Here is a 15,526-nt window from a genome sequence, read left to right on the forward strand (position 1 = left end):
AGCACAATGCTCCGAAAAAGAATTAAGCACATTTTGTTCAATTTAGAGTTTTAACTTTAATGCAGAATAATAATTCAATCTGTGTGGCAAAGTGAAGTAATAGAAAAATAATAAAAACTGTAATGATATTAAGACAAAGCATAGAATTTTTTGACAATTGCTTATTCAATATATTTTGCAAAATTTCTTTTTTTAGAGCATTGAACTGAAGCAAAAAATAAAACAAGAATAGCCATATTAATATTACTAACATAAAATTATGAAAGTATAAGTTAAAAACATTTATAAAAATTAATATTTTAACACCATAGTTATATTTAATGTAAATAAGACTTAAAAAATTTAAATCAATAAGGATTTTAAAAATTTATTAAAAGACCAAGAGTAACATTAAATAAAAATCGAAGATTAAGGAATTTATGTCTATAAATTTTAGTAAAAAGAGAAGATTTTAGGTAATATTAAAATGGGAAAGATATTTCTTTTTTTAATGTCCCTTTAAAGACATATCTTAAATGTAGATTGCAGAAAAGTGCGTAAATCAAAAACCATCCCAGTTGGGCTGGGGTTGTGGCTTAGTGGTAGCATGCTTACTTAGCACGTGCAAGACCCTGGGTTAAATCCTCAGCACCACATAAAGGTAAATAAATAAAATAAGATATTGTGTCCAACTACAACTTAAAAATAAATATTAACAAAAAACATCCAAGTCAATTAATTTTCTTCAAGTGAACATATCAGTATCTGGAAAATTGGATGATCTTAGAGTATTACCAGCAAGTAGCTCAGATACCCTCTGCATATTCCCTACTTAATTTAAAGATAACTATCTCAAATATTCACTTATACATCCTTTCACTGAATATTATATTTCTACAATCTTGTGAAAAAACTATCACGTAAAGTAACAAAAGCATGTTCATTTTCATTGTAGAATACCCCATTGTGTGAATATATATATAAAAAAATAACTTTTCCAATCTGTTGGTCATTTCATTTTAGATTTCAGTATCATAAATAATGTTACTCTGAAAAGTTGTAGACACACACACTCCTTCTTTAAATCATCTTATTCAGTGGAAAGGGAGCATTTACCTAGGAGTAGAATTGCTGATTCATAGGTATATGGATATTCAACTAAAGAATGACTGTACAGAGCATTTCAAAGTAACTGTACCAATTTTGATTCCCACCAATAACGTATAACAACTCCAGTCAGTGCACAATCTTGTCCACAATGAGATTTGTCAGACTTGTCATTTGCAAACTTGAATTTGAGCATATCTTCATCAAACTATTGATCAAATGGAAATCTTTTTTGTAAAGTGCCCATTCAAGTCCTTTCTGCATTTTCTTTTGGGTGGTCTGCCTTTTTCTTATTGTTGGAGGGAGTTTATTTTATATTATTTACATAGTTATGGAGTAAATGTATTAATAGCAACTGCTCTGAACAAAGGATCAAAATTCCTTTTACTTTTCCTCATAGCTAATTCTTTCTCACCACTACTCTGTAGAGCTAACTTGTTCATAAATCAAATGCTTATGTGTGTTGGAGTCTATTTCTCGACTTTATAGTTTGTTTATTGGTCTTTTCTTCTGTACTTGGACCAGTATCATACTGCATTTATTATTGTAGCTCTGCAATATATATTGATATTTAATAGTGAGTCTGGTTTTATTCTTCAAGGTGATCCACTAGTTTGTTTTTTTTTTTTTTTTTTTTTTGCATTTTCCACATATATTTTAGAATCAGTTTGACATTTTCTACCAAAATATCCTCCTGGAATTTTAAATGTGCTTCCATTTAAACTATTGCTTAAAAAAAAGGAATTATTTGGCAGCTTAAGGATATTAGGCATTTCAAATCAGAATCATGATAGAGTTGTCAGTTAAATAGATTTTTATTAGTTTCCCTCAATAATGTTTTATAATTTGGAGCCTTTTTTGCCTTTATCTTGATTAAGTCTGAGGTATTCAGAAGGTGTTAAGCTATTGTTTTATGTTGTTGTAAACAGAATCATTTCTAAGCTTCACTCTCCTGCTGTGGCTGTTATAAGGTAGTATAGTTAATTTGCGTATGTTGCTGTATACAGAGATTTTGCTAGGTTCAAATAAAACATTACTTTGGAACTGTGATACAATATCATGTCAGAAAGTATTTATTATCCCTTTTTCCTCTTATGTGTACTCCATCCCTTATTGTTCCAGCTAGGATCTCTGACACAATAGTAAATAAAGTAGAAGTGGAATTATTTCAACATCTCATTGTAAGATATAACATTTGATGGTGTTTGTTGTTATCCTTTACCAATGAAAGAAATATTGCTATTTCATTCCCAGTAAGAATTAATAGAGGTCAAATTTTAATAAGTACTTTTTGTAGTAATTGATAAGTAATTGATAATGTTTTCTCTCCTTTATCAATTAATGAATTAAGCTCCATTGGTTTACAAAGAATTACATTGATTGTATCAATTTTTCCCTCTTTTTCTGTTCTTTGCAAGGTTTTGAGTGATATTGGCACTATTACTCTGTAGAATTTTGACAAAACAATCAGTTGGGGCTGGGGTGTAGCTCAGTAGTGTAAAGTCCCTGTTTGGCATGTGCAAACTCTGGGTTTGACTCCCAACACACAGAAAAAAATGAATGAATCCATCTGTGTCTTTGTGGAAATGGCTTTAATTTCAACTTAAAATTATTTTAATAAAGAATATTTGGAATATTTATAGTTCTGTTTCTTACTATAGTGGCTGTGGTAAGTTGTTTCTTTTTCCTAGAAGTTTGTCAATTTTTATTGATTCTGACAAATATTTTGTGCTAAGTTAAGAACACTGTTAACATCTTTAAGGTCTCCAGTTATGTAATTTTTTCGATCCTGAAATTGTTTTTATAATTTCTCTCCTTGTTTTCCTATCAAATGTTGAAGAGATTGATCAGTTTTTTTTCAAAACTCAATTTTACCTGTGCTTATCTTCTCTATTATACATTGTTTATATCTTTTATTTCTGCTTTTTATTACTTCTTCTTTTGGATTAATTTTGCCATTTTTCTAACTTCTTAAAATGGATACTTAGAGATTGATGTTTATTCATTTTTCTTTTAAAGTTTATAAATTTCTTTTGGAACATAGCCATATAAATTCTATAATATTTGATTCATTAAATTTTCTTTGTTGATCTAGTAAAAATGCATATAATTTATTTTGTGATTTTTTAATTTGAAATTATTTAGATATTGCTTATTTTCAAAAAGTATTTTAAGTTAATTTTCTGATATTACTTTCTAGCTTAACTCCATTGAAGTTAGAGATCACAACCTGCACAATTTCAATCTTTTAAAATTTTTGAAGATTGGCTCATTGGACAGTTTGAAATAATGGTCTGTGCATATTTGAGATGAATTTGTATTCTGCAATTGTTAGGTATAGTATTCTATGTGACAGGTTTATTTTGTAAATCCTATACGTCAAGTATTTTGTATCTTGTTTTGTTCCGCTTGTTCTATCAATTTCTGAGATAAGTGCATTTCAGCCTCCCATTATGGCTATTATTTTCTATAAGAAATTCTATTGACAGTTTTACAGACAGTACTTTCACTCTCATGCTTAGGTTTGCTCATGGAAATTTTGTATAAATAGCCATTTAATTTTCAATGAGTCTTTTATGACTAGAGCTATCTTCACCTTTCTACACCCAATTTCTATTATTGAACCTACAGAAAATTAGCATCATATTAAATACTGATTTATGGCACAAGAATACAAAGATGGCTGAATTCTCCACCCTTGCCTCTATTTTCCCCAGAAAGATTTACACATACATAGTTATTTTTTTCTTTTTCTTATTCTTTTTTTAGAGCCAAGTACATCTCAGTAGGAAACATGAAAAGTTGTTAGAAAGTAATATCAGAAGAAAAATATGTCTTTTGCAACTCCACAGGAATTCTATCTACATATAGGCACACAGGATTGAAATGTAGCCCATCTAATGTGGAACTTGGTTTACATTTATGTTTGGGAAATTAGTTTCTGATTTTTCCTTCATGTCTAGTAGTGCTGACATTTCACCTATCTCAGAGATTAAAAAATAAAACCTGAATGCTCACAAAGCTCACACTAGCTGTGTATAAGAAAGGTTTGGGGAAAAGGCCCTAGGAATTTTTTTAATTGATGTTTTCAAGAATTGAAGTGGTATCATCTTGCTGGTAGGTACCCAGTTAGAAGGTGGGATAATAAAACACACTCTGTCCCCAAACCCAGAAAGGTTTATTTGATCTTTAGACCACCCAGTGGTCAAAACTAACTGCATCCCTGGAATACAAGATCCCAAAAATGTAACTTTCATAATGAATTCTCTGGGGTATGATTGGCTCCATCTTTGCCTGTCTTCCCAGCCCCATGCAATGGACTCACCATGCATGAGTGGTTAAAGTTTGTTTCAGCTATAAAGAAGTACTCGGATTTTAACATCACATATGGAAGTCAACTTGGAAAAAGCTAGATCTGGTAGGATTATGAACCAAGCATTAAACCACCTACAGCATCATGAGCAATACAAACTAGAAATGCAAAATGAAATATTTTCTGAAATCACTGAAAACTTGCATAGTAAAAATGACTGATTTGACAGACAAATCAGGTACTTAGTGAAATTTCAGCCTGGAAAAGCAGTAGAGAAGGAGGGAATAATGTTAGAGTTAATTGGATGAAGACCACAGGAAAAAAGGCAAGTGGAGCCAACGTATATGGCATAGGCAGAGTGGGCCAGCATGAACCAAGAGGCAAGAATGACAACTAGAAATAAAAAAGTTATGTTTGTTAAATAAATATAAAAATTAAGCACCAAGGGGAGAGTGATAACCAAAAAAAAAAAAAACCACAAGGCAAAAAACAAGGTCATGTAAGGAATTAACTTTAGAGTTGAGAGTAATTAGGGAAACCTGGGAATGGCCTGGAACAACTTTCCTAAGTAAAAAATGACTGATCATCTAATTCAGAACAAATGCAAGACCCTGACTTATTGCTTATTGCTTGTATGGGATAGCTGAGAGCTTTCTTTCATCACATTCAATAACTTCCCTTTCTCTGCAGCAGATGCATTTCAAGACCCCCAATAGATTCCTGAAATGGTGGGTTGTCCCTAACCCTATATATTATGTTTTTCATACACATACTCTTATGATTAAGTAATTTATTAATTGGCCACAGTAAGATATTAAAAATAACAATTAGTAATAAAATAGAACAATTACAACAATATGCTGCAATAAATTTATATGAATGTGGTGTTTCTCTATATTGCTTTCAAAAGATTCAAGACCCAGTAGACTCTTGCTTTTCTAGACAAGATTGAGTCCAGGACTTCTCTGGATACCAAAATCTGAAGGTGCTCAAATCTCTTACTTACAATGGTGTAGTATTTGCATATATCCTGTGCACAGTGTTGCATATACTTTAAATGATCTCCAGATTACCTACAATACCTAGTACCATGTAAATGCTACGTAAATTTTTGTTATAAAGTCTTGGCTAGGAAATAATGACAAGAGAAAAGTCTGTACATGTACAGTACAGATACAATATTTTTCCCAAATATCTTTGATCCACAGGTGGTTGAGTCTATAGATACAGAAACCAAGGATACAGAGTGTCAACCATATTAATATTTTCAGACCATGGTTGGCCCCAGGTAATTGAAACCATGAATAAGGGGGACTATTGTATTCATCAAATTGCTACATAAAGCAAGGAGCTAAGATTATTAAACTGGTGAGTTATGCAGAAGCTACTACATATGGACTCAGCAGACAATAGCCAATAATTAATGGTGAAATGGATTGAACCAAAGCTACATTTTAGAGATAATCTCAGAGACTGGTCTCTGACAAAAATCTCTCTCAAGTTTTGCTGGCTCAATTCATTTTTATAAAAGCTATAATTGAGAGTATTGTTTGCTTTAAATTTTTCTTATATGGATCATATTTCTAATGAATGGCCTCTTACCTTTGCCAGACAGAAGTCCATGGTGCTCACTAGTAGCAGCCTTTGCTACAACTTTCCTTCATTTAAATATGCTTTCAGAAAACTATGGTCATCAATGGGATGAAAATATGCAGATGAAAGATATGCAGATGAAAATCATTGGTAGGACCCAAGAAGAAATTATTATTTTCCAGGAAAGGAATCAGAAAAGTCTTCATAGGGACTTCATTATATCTTTAAGACTGAGTAGGTTTGGGGAAAGTGAGGATGAGGGAAATGCGTTCAGAGCATAGATAACAGCATATCAGCCAAGAGAGCAGCATGAACCAAGGACCTGACATGAGGGGAGGCACAACCAACATTCAGGGCTGTCAGAACCCACATGACCAAACTGCAGATACAGAGCTCAGTTCCTGATGAGGCTGAAGGCATAGGCAGGCATCACACTGGACAATTATCACAGGATGATGGCAGACAACCTCCACAATGGAAAGTAGCTTCAGGACAGCAGGAGGACACACTCATGGACTTTAAGGAAGGATGAATGGACTATTTCCACGTGTGTTTTGAAAACATCATATAATATAGAAGTGTGAATATAATGTAGAAAACAGCAAGGAATTGAGAGTGAACTACAAGCAAGAACAAAGCAAATCACTCAGGCAATTTAATTATTCAAGAATCATTTGAATGTGTACCATGGTCAAAACTGTGCTAAGTGTGATCAGAGTCATAAAGGATGTGTTAGCATATGGGTCATGTATACTTGCATACTTACAGAAAAAAATAAATTACATAAAGGAAGTCTTTAAAATGATATGTGTATTTGTGTCTGAATAACAACGAGTGGTGTAGATCATAAAGGTAGAGTCTTTAAGATCTACATCACTCTTTGTAATTCGAATATTCATAGATGAATATAGTGAAAAGGAACATCAGAGAGTGCTAAAATATTTGGGCAATGATTTATCATATCAAAGAGATGAGATCTAAGAGTGAACCTCAAAAGATTGGCAAATATTCCATGTATCCATTACTGCAAAGCAAGCCACCCAGAACAACAGCAATCATTTAGTTTGCTCATTATTCTATAATTTGGGCATCACTCAGGGAAACTGGTTTATCTTTTCAGTGTGGGAGAGCTCATAGGGCTGGAAAATCTACCTCCACAATAGCTTAATTTCTTGGTTGGCAAGTTCATGCTCACTGCCAACTGGGGTTTTAGATAGGATGATGGTGAATGGGGCCTGATTCCTCTCCTTGTGCACCTCCACACATGGTAGCTTGGGCTTCCACACAGCATGCCAACTTCAGAGTAGTTGTTCTCTATCATGACTTAGGCATTCAAGAGCAAGTATCTCAAATATTCTGGTCCTGTAAGGCCCACCCAGAAATTGGCAAGGCCATAGTCTGTTTGTTCAGTCAGAGAAAACAACACCAATCCAAAGAGAAGAAACAAATCTCTATCTTTCAATGGGAGAGGAAGTAAAGTTTGTAACTGTCTCTCATCTACAACATGGAAATACAGAGAAGAGGGACAGCAAAAATTATTTTGGTGAGAGGCATAGTATTTGATTTCCATTGATAAAAAAATAATAACATGTTCACTGAGCAATGAATACTTGATGATAACTGTAAAATTTGCTTTGTAGAAATTTGTATCATTCAGTCATGAGCCATCCATGAGATAAGAATTATTATCACAGGCTGGGCATATAGCCCAATGGTGGAGTGCCTGTCTACCATGCGTTAGGACTAGGGTTCAATCCTCTGTACCACAACAATTTTAAAGAATTATCATCTTCATTTTATAGATGGAAAACTACAGATTAGAAAGAAGAATGACTCCTCAGTTGTCACAGACCTGGTAAGCTATAAAGCCAGTGTTTCAAATGAGAGTCTGACTTACACTTTTAATGAATTAGTCACTATGACCTGCTAGTAAATGCTGAAAATGGAACAAAATTTTGAAATATTTGGTTGGACAAATATTTTTATCATACTTACATTGAAATCACTGTGTTTGTTGGCATTTTTGGAAATAAATTCCACTCTTTTATTAGTGTAAAATTTGTTATCAATATACAAATGCCTCTGAAAATTTTATTTTTTAACAATAAGAAGCTTAATGGCTTGAATATATGAGGTCTTTTAATTGTAATATGTGTTTATGCCCTGCATTGGCATATCAATAGATACATTATAAATCCATAGTTTCATATTTATATCAAAATCATGAGATAGTAAGCCTGAATAAATTAGATTTTTTTAAAAAAATTTTTTAGTTGTCAACAGACCTTATTTTGCTTATTTATATGCATCACTGAGAATTGAACCCAGTGCCACACACATGCTAGGCAAGCGCTCTACCACTGAGCTACAATCCCAGCCCAGTAAATTATATTTAATGTTAATGTTTATGTGACTCAAATTCTGAGTAAAAATTATACATGACACAGAAGAAAAGTTTATCTCCTAACTCTTCCTCCTTGATTATTTGAATTACAAACCTGGTAATTGCAGGAAAGTTCTGTAGATTTAGACGGACTCAGTTATCTCCCATTTCTCATTTGTTCTCAAGAATAATTGTACAAGCTGGGCATGGTGGCGCTGTTGTGGACTGATCACTCAGAAAACACTATCAGTCCGAATTTTGTTCAAATTGGAGAATCTTTATTTAGCCAGCTGGTGACTGCTCCCCACAGGACCCAAACTGTCTCTGCCAGGAACAGTCCTGGTCCGAGTTCTGTGGGGCTTAAAAGGGGAGAAACCACATCCTAGAAACTGTAGGTGCAGGCAAGCAAGCAGGACTCAAGGGCTAAGAGAGCAGTTTGCAGAGCAAAAACACCCACATCCTGGGTTCGAGCACATTTGTGTGCATATGAAGTACAAAAAAAATAATTTTTTAACATTTTAGAAACAGCTTATATAACAGTTTCACACCAGAGTTGTAAAAATGGAGTCACTATGGATATATTTACTTATACTTGCTTATGGCTGTACCTTGTATCTAACTATTGTTCTGTTAACTTATACTTATCTGTAATTATATTAACCTATGGGCTTATATTTATCACCTTACACTGTTCTATATCTTATTTATAACAACTTAAATCTTATGTCTTACATGATTACTTCTTCTAACTTATAACTAGAGCAGTTTTTATTTATTCTATAACACTTATAACATAATTCTATTATCCTACTTGTTAATATTTCATAACCTATAATCTATAATTTATAATCTATATTGATGAAACTCAGACCATAACAGCGTAAGCCTGTAATCCCAGTGACTCTGGAACTGAGGCAGGGGATTGTGAGTTCAAAGCCAGCTTCAGCAAAAGTGAGGCACAAAGCAGCTAAGTGAGACCCTGTCTCTAAATAAAATGCAAATACAAAATAGGGCTGGGGATGTGGCTCAGTGGTCAAGTGCCCCTGAGTTGAATCCCTGGAACCAAAAAAAAAAAAAAGGAATAATTGTACAATGTTTTGGGAATGTAACCTCCTGAGATCAAGAGGGAGTAGGAATAACAGCCATGGCTTTGTTCCAGTGTCTCTTAGAAGTATATTTCCTTCAAAGTTTTAGCTCCAAATGTCCCATTGCTCCTGTTTAGAAAACCCAGGGCAAGCTGCTTTGCAGTTTCCTTCAACTGTGGTGAAACTGGGGCATGTGCAAAGGAGACCCCATCTACCTTGAGCATCTTTCCTGAGCTTTGGAGAACTGACTGGCAATGAATCCTAGGCTGCTGTCACCCCTTGCTGACTTGTGAGTAATAAACTACTTCATATAAACATGTGTGTAGGGTGGGGAGACTCTGCTTACTGACTTCAGACAGGTTGGTAAGAATAACTTTCCAATGTGCACACGCCACTCACATCATGTACAACCACAAGAATGGGAAGTTATACTTCATGTATGTGTCATATGTCAAAATACTCCCTATTGTCATGTATATCTAAAAAGAACAAATAAAAAAATCTCAGAAAAAAATTAATACACAGCAGACAGGAGATAGGGGAACTTCCTCAGAAATACAGGCATTCCTCACTTCTTTGCCCTTGGCTTTATTGTACTTTATAGACGTACTTTTTTACAAACTGGAAGGTTTATGACCAGCCTGTTTGGAGCAAGTCTGTTGGTGCCATTTTTCAAACAGCATGTGCTTACTTTGTGTCTCTGTGTCACATTTTGGCAATTCTCACAATATTTCCAGTTTTTTCATCATCATCATTATTATTATATCTGTCACCGTGATCTGATCAGTGATCTTTGATGTTGCTATTTTAATTAGTAGAGGGTGCCACAAACCACACCCATAAAAGCCAGTAATCTTAACAGGTGAATGTTGAATGCAGTCTGACTGCTCCATCAGGAAGCTCCCACATTAGGCTTTCCTCTTCTTTGAGACAACAATATTGAAATTATGCTAATTAATAATTCTACCGCAGTGGCCTCTGAGTGTTCAAGGGGAAGGAAGAACCATATGTCTCTCACTTTAAATCAAAAGCTACAAATAATTTAGACTAGGGAGGAAGGCATGTGGAAAACTGATGTGTTGAAAGCCAGTCCTCTTGCCCCAAACAGGTAGTCAAGTGGGGAATGCAAAGAAAAAGTTCTTGAAGGAAATTAAAAGTGCATCTCTAGCAACCCTATGAAGGACTAGAAAGTGAAACAGCCTTATTTCTGGTGTGAAGAAAGTTTTAGTGGTTCGAATAGATCAAACTAGCCACAATAATCTCCTGAGTCAAAGCCTAATCCAGAACAATGCCCTACCCTGTTCAATTCTATGAAGTCTGAGAAAGATCAGGAAACTGGAGAACTAAAGTGTGAAGCTGACAGAGGTTGGTTCATGGGATTTAGGGAAGGAGCCATCTCCATATTATAGAAGTGCAGGGAGGGAGAAACACCAAATACTGAGATAGCCCATTATCCAGAAGATCTAACTAAGGTAATCAATGAAAGTGGCCACACCAAGCAACAGACTTTCGGTGTAGAAGTGACCATATGCCTGAATTATTATAATCTCATGATAAAATTTAACAGACAAGGAGGTGCTTCTTATGCATAAGCAAAGAAAGTAGTTTTTAAAACATTTTTATTAATTGATTCTTTTTAGTTATACTTGACAGTAGAATCCATTTTGATATAATTATATAAGGTTGAATACATCTTATTTCTAGTTAGGAACCCATTCTTATGGATATGCATGGTGGTGGGATTCACTGGGATATCATCATATATGGACATAGGAAAATGCATTCATTCCCCTGTCTCTCCTTTTTGAAATGGAAGCTACTTGTGGTGAAGATGCTATGAACATTGTTGAAATGAAAACAAAGGTTTAGAACACTACAGTTGATAAAGCAGTGGCAGGCTTTGAAAGGAATAACTCCAATTTTGAAAGAAGGTCCACTGTGGGCAAAATGCTATCAGATAGCTCAGATGCAATTTTTAGCAATAAAATATTTTAATTAAGGCATGCACACTATTTTCTATGGTATGCACACTACGGTATTACATTATTACACACCTAATAAACTACTGTAGAGTATATACATAATTTTTTATGGACTGGGAAGCAAAATATTCATGAACTGACTTTACTGTGGTGATCTGGAACTAAATCCAAAATACCTCCATAGTAGGACTGTAGTAAACATTTGGAGAGATTTTCAATATAATTATGGTAAGGATAAAAATGTACATGGAGCTGGAATAATAAAAATATCATTTAAAAATATATTCCATAGTGATTGGATTATATATACTTGATATACATTATGTAATTTTTGGACAAATGTGAGATGGGAGCTAAGAATATGTCTATTTGTGATCACAGTTCACTATTTTTGCTGGCTTTATCATTCTGGTTTTTCCTGAGAAACCCTAATATATTTAATCTGCAATAGATTTACCCAATTTGAGGCTGATTCAAGTTCTATTATATTCATTAATACAAAGGGCTCTTCTGATTCAGTTCAGAGGATAGTAATATTTTGGGGGAAATTCATACAGAATTATTCTTAGCCTTGCTATTCTTGGTGATATTAATATTTTGAAATGAAGTGATATTTCTAACACTGACAGAAATCATATTACCTAGCTAATCCTCAAAACACTCATTGAAACCAGCTTTGGGGTATATGAACTTTCGATTTCTAAATGGAAAAAACAGAGAATTTTAGTTACTTAACAAAAATAGTCACCAGTTTTATTCCTAGGATATCAAAGGAACTCTTATACAGATTAAGAAAAGGATGGTTTTAGGGATCCATTCTGGAAAGGAAAATTTGGGTGACTATTTAGAGCTTCCTTCAGGCTGCCTGAAATTAAAATATTCATACAAATTCCAATATGAGAGAGACTCATTGGCCAGTAAGAACCTGGAATGCCCTGAAGGAGTAATAGACAATATTCCCAGCTAATAGCCATTCAGCTTTTAAAAGGTACTGATAGCCCTTGACCAAAATAAGTTCCTTCTTAAGTGCCGGCCCTTTCTTTTTAAAGATCCAATACCCAAACTGGTAGAAAAATAACAAAACAAACTTCCCCATGTGAATCCTGTAGGCTCCAACACAACTAACTCCCCCAGGTATGAAACCTCTGGGAAACTATTGCTACAATGGACTCTCTAAGACTGAAGGGGGCCACAATAAAGATTACAACACAAAGAAATAACTCAAATAAGAATAGGGGCTTTGCCCCAAGTCTTTATGAAGGATTATTAGTGATAATGTCTATACAACTATACTGTTGTATACAGATTGTTGTAGCAGCTTAATAGATCCTTGGCCAGGTAAAACCTTTAGCATCTGCTATATTGGGTTAGTTCAATGTGAGGAAGGTAATTTGAAAATCAAAAGGAATCCCTCAATAAGTATTGTGTATTCCCATTTCCTCCCAAATCACACAGATTATGAAGACATCTCTGGATTATCTAGATTCTGCCAAATTCTTCTATATTCTTCGAAAGGGGAGCTAATCTAATTGAAACTCGGATGATATACGCTAAGAGAAACAAGTCTTCAGCCAGGAGATCTCAAAAGAGAAATCAAGTCAAGGGAAATTATATGCATGTCCAAGCAAAGCGGGATACAAGAAAATAAATCAGCTGGTCTTTTATGGTACAGAGGCCTTGGAATTTAAGCTTTCTTATTTATTCTTACAAAAGCCACGTAATATCTTGGCTGTGCATGCCTGAGCTTTAGCTTCCATAAAAAAGAAGACAAGTAAAAGAATTCCTTTTCCTTAAGATGTTTGTGTTGCTGTTTGCTCAAGTCTCTGCACCTCAGAGGCTCCAGGGGCAGAGAGGAGAGTAAGCATAATAAAAGCAAGAACATATAAGGGAGTCTTAAGGAAGCATTAAGGAAGATGAAGAGGCAGGTTAGACACCTCGAATCAAAAACCTCCACCATTTCAAAAACATAAGAAAAGCAACTTTACCCACGTTTTTCTCCTTTTTTTTTTCTGTGTGGGATTTAAATTTCAAACACTTTCACTGTTTGACTTCCTTTGGCCCCCACGGAGTTTAACAACCACAGCCCTGGAGGTAGAAGACCTGTAATATCCGCTGAGAGATGAGTAGAGTTCTGTTCAGTTGGAAGTTAGCATTTACAAGATCCAACTAAAAAAAGGATAACACTGTGTCTCTTATAGTCAACATCATCCAATCATGCCCCCCTGGTTTCCATTTATGGAAAAAATTTCTAATGTTCCTAAGTGTTCTGATTTAACATAATACATTCTCTCTTTTTTTTAATTGATTTTTTTAAAAAAAGGACAATGGAATGCATTACAATTCTTATTACACATATATAGCACAATTTTTCATATATTTGGCTGTATATGAAGTATGTTGACACCAATTTGTGTCTTCATACATGTACTTTGGATAATTATGTCCATCACATTCCACCATCTTTGCTAATCCCCTGCCCACTCCCTTTCCCTCCCACCACCCCTCTGCCCTATCTTGAGTTCGTCTATTTCTCCCATGCTCTCTCTCCCTACCCCACTATGAATCAGGCTCCTTATATAAGAGAAAACATTTGGCATTTGTTTTGGGGGGACTGGCTAACTTGACTTAGCATTGTCTTCTCCAATGCCATCCATTTACCTGCAAATGCCATGATTTTATTCTCTTTTATTGCTGAATAAAACTCCATTGTGTATATATGCCACATTTTTTTATCCATTCATCCACTGAAGGGCATCTATCTAGGTTGGCTCCACACAGCCACATCAATGTTTATAGCAGCACAATTCACAATACATAATCCATTCTCTTTGCTAAACACAGTGACTTCTTTTCAGATTGAAAACACATCACAAAGGGTATACAATTTATCTTCCCAAATTCCTTAAAATAGCGAGTAGGGAAGGGAATAGTCCCTCTGTTGTACTGTTTGATAAGCTGAACATTTTGATTCATCCAGAAGAGAGTGCAGCATTATTTGCTGATCATTGTCTGCTCTATTTTAAGAGAGAAGGAAAGGAACTCAGTAGTAGCTTAACCGGGAGGCTTTCATGGTCAGCATTGGCCATCCCTAGAGCACTGAAATTTCTCTGGGCTCTGTGTCCTCTATGTCAAATGGTCATAGACTGCAGGGTTGATTATATTCAATGTGTCTGAAGAACCAATGATGTCACCTGGTGAGCATTTCATAGATGATTGTGGTTGTCAGTATTTTCTATTGTATTGTTACAATTTTCTAGGAAAATGAAAGAAAGATAAGTCTTCCTAATTGTGACTCTGTGTTTCTTCTGCATGACTTTTTTGTTTGTTTGTTTATAAGTACAGGCAGGTTCCTTCTACCCTGGTGTGAATTCTGTTCACATCTATCTTTAAAAATTAATATTCAGAGCCAAGTGTGCAGACTCATTTATCAAGAATAACAGTTCCTACTCCAATGTAAATACAGGAGTAAAGGACACAAGGAGGAAATGGAAGGAACAAGTTAAAACTTATCCACAGAAGCAATAAAACCTGAGATATGAAAAAAGAAAAACTGTATCTACTACATCACGTTGTCAGCAAGACCTAGCTGTCTCATTTTTCCAAATATATATGTATCTAGTTTATGTGGAGAAAACATCTATATCTTATGTAAAGATAAGTTTTAATAGAATATGCTAAATATTAAGCATAATTACAGTGCACCAGTAAAAAGATCAAGTATATGACATGATGAAGGGAGAAAAAGATGTAGTCCTCCCATACAAGAAATTAAATAATTTAAACAATTTTAAAAAACCAAAAACATACACTGAATATATTGCTATTGATATTGGTCAAGATTCTTGATCCATTTTTCAGCAGCTGGACATATTTTTTCAAGGCAGATTTCAATTACTTTCCAAGATGTCCACCCAAATGCATTGTGTTAAATTCTCCCAGTAAATTGAGATTTTTATCTCAACTTGGCTGGTTTGCTGTAATTGTACAAACTATAATCTGACTACATTTGTAGTTTAAAAATAGGCCTATTTATCTCATTGTGGGAGAAACAGAAGGTAACATGTGATTTCATTTAGGAGACTTA

This window comes from Marmota monax, unplaced genomic scaffold, assembly GCF_021218885.2.
Source record: "Marmota monax isolate L192 unplaced genomic scaffold, Marmota_monax_Labrador192_F-V1.1 WCK01_AAM20220418_F8-fsc00232, whole genome shotgun sequence".
NCBI lineage: Eukaryota > Metazoa > Chordata > Mammalia > Rodentia > Sciuridae > Marmota > Marmota monax.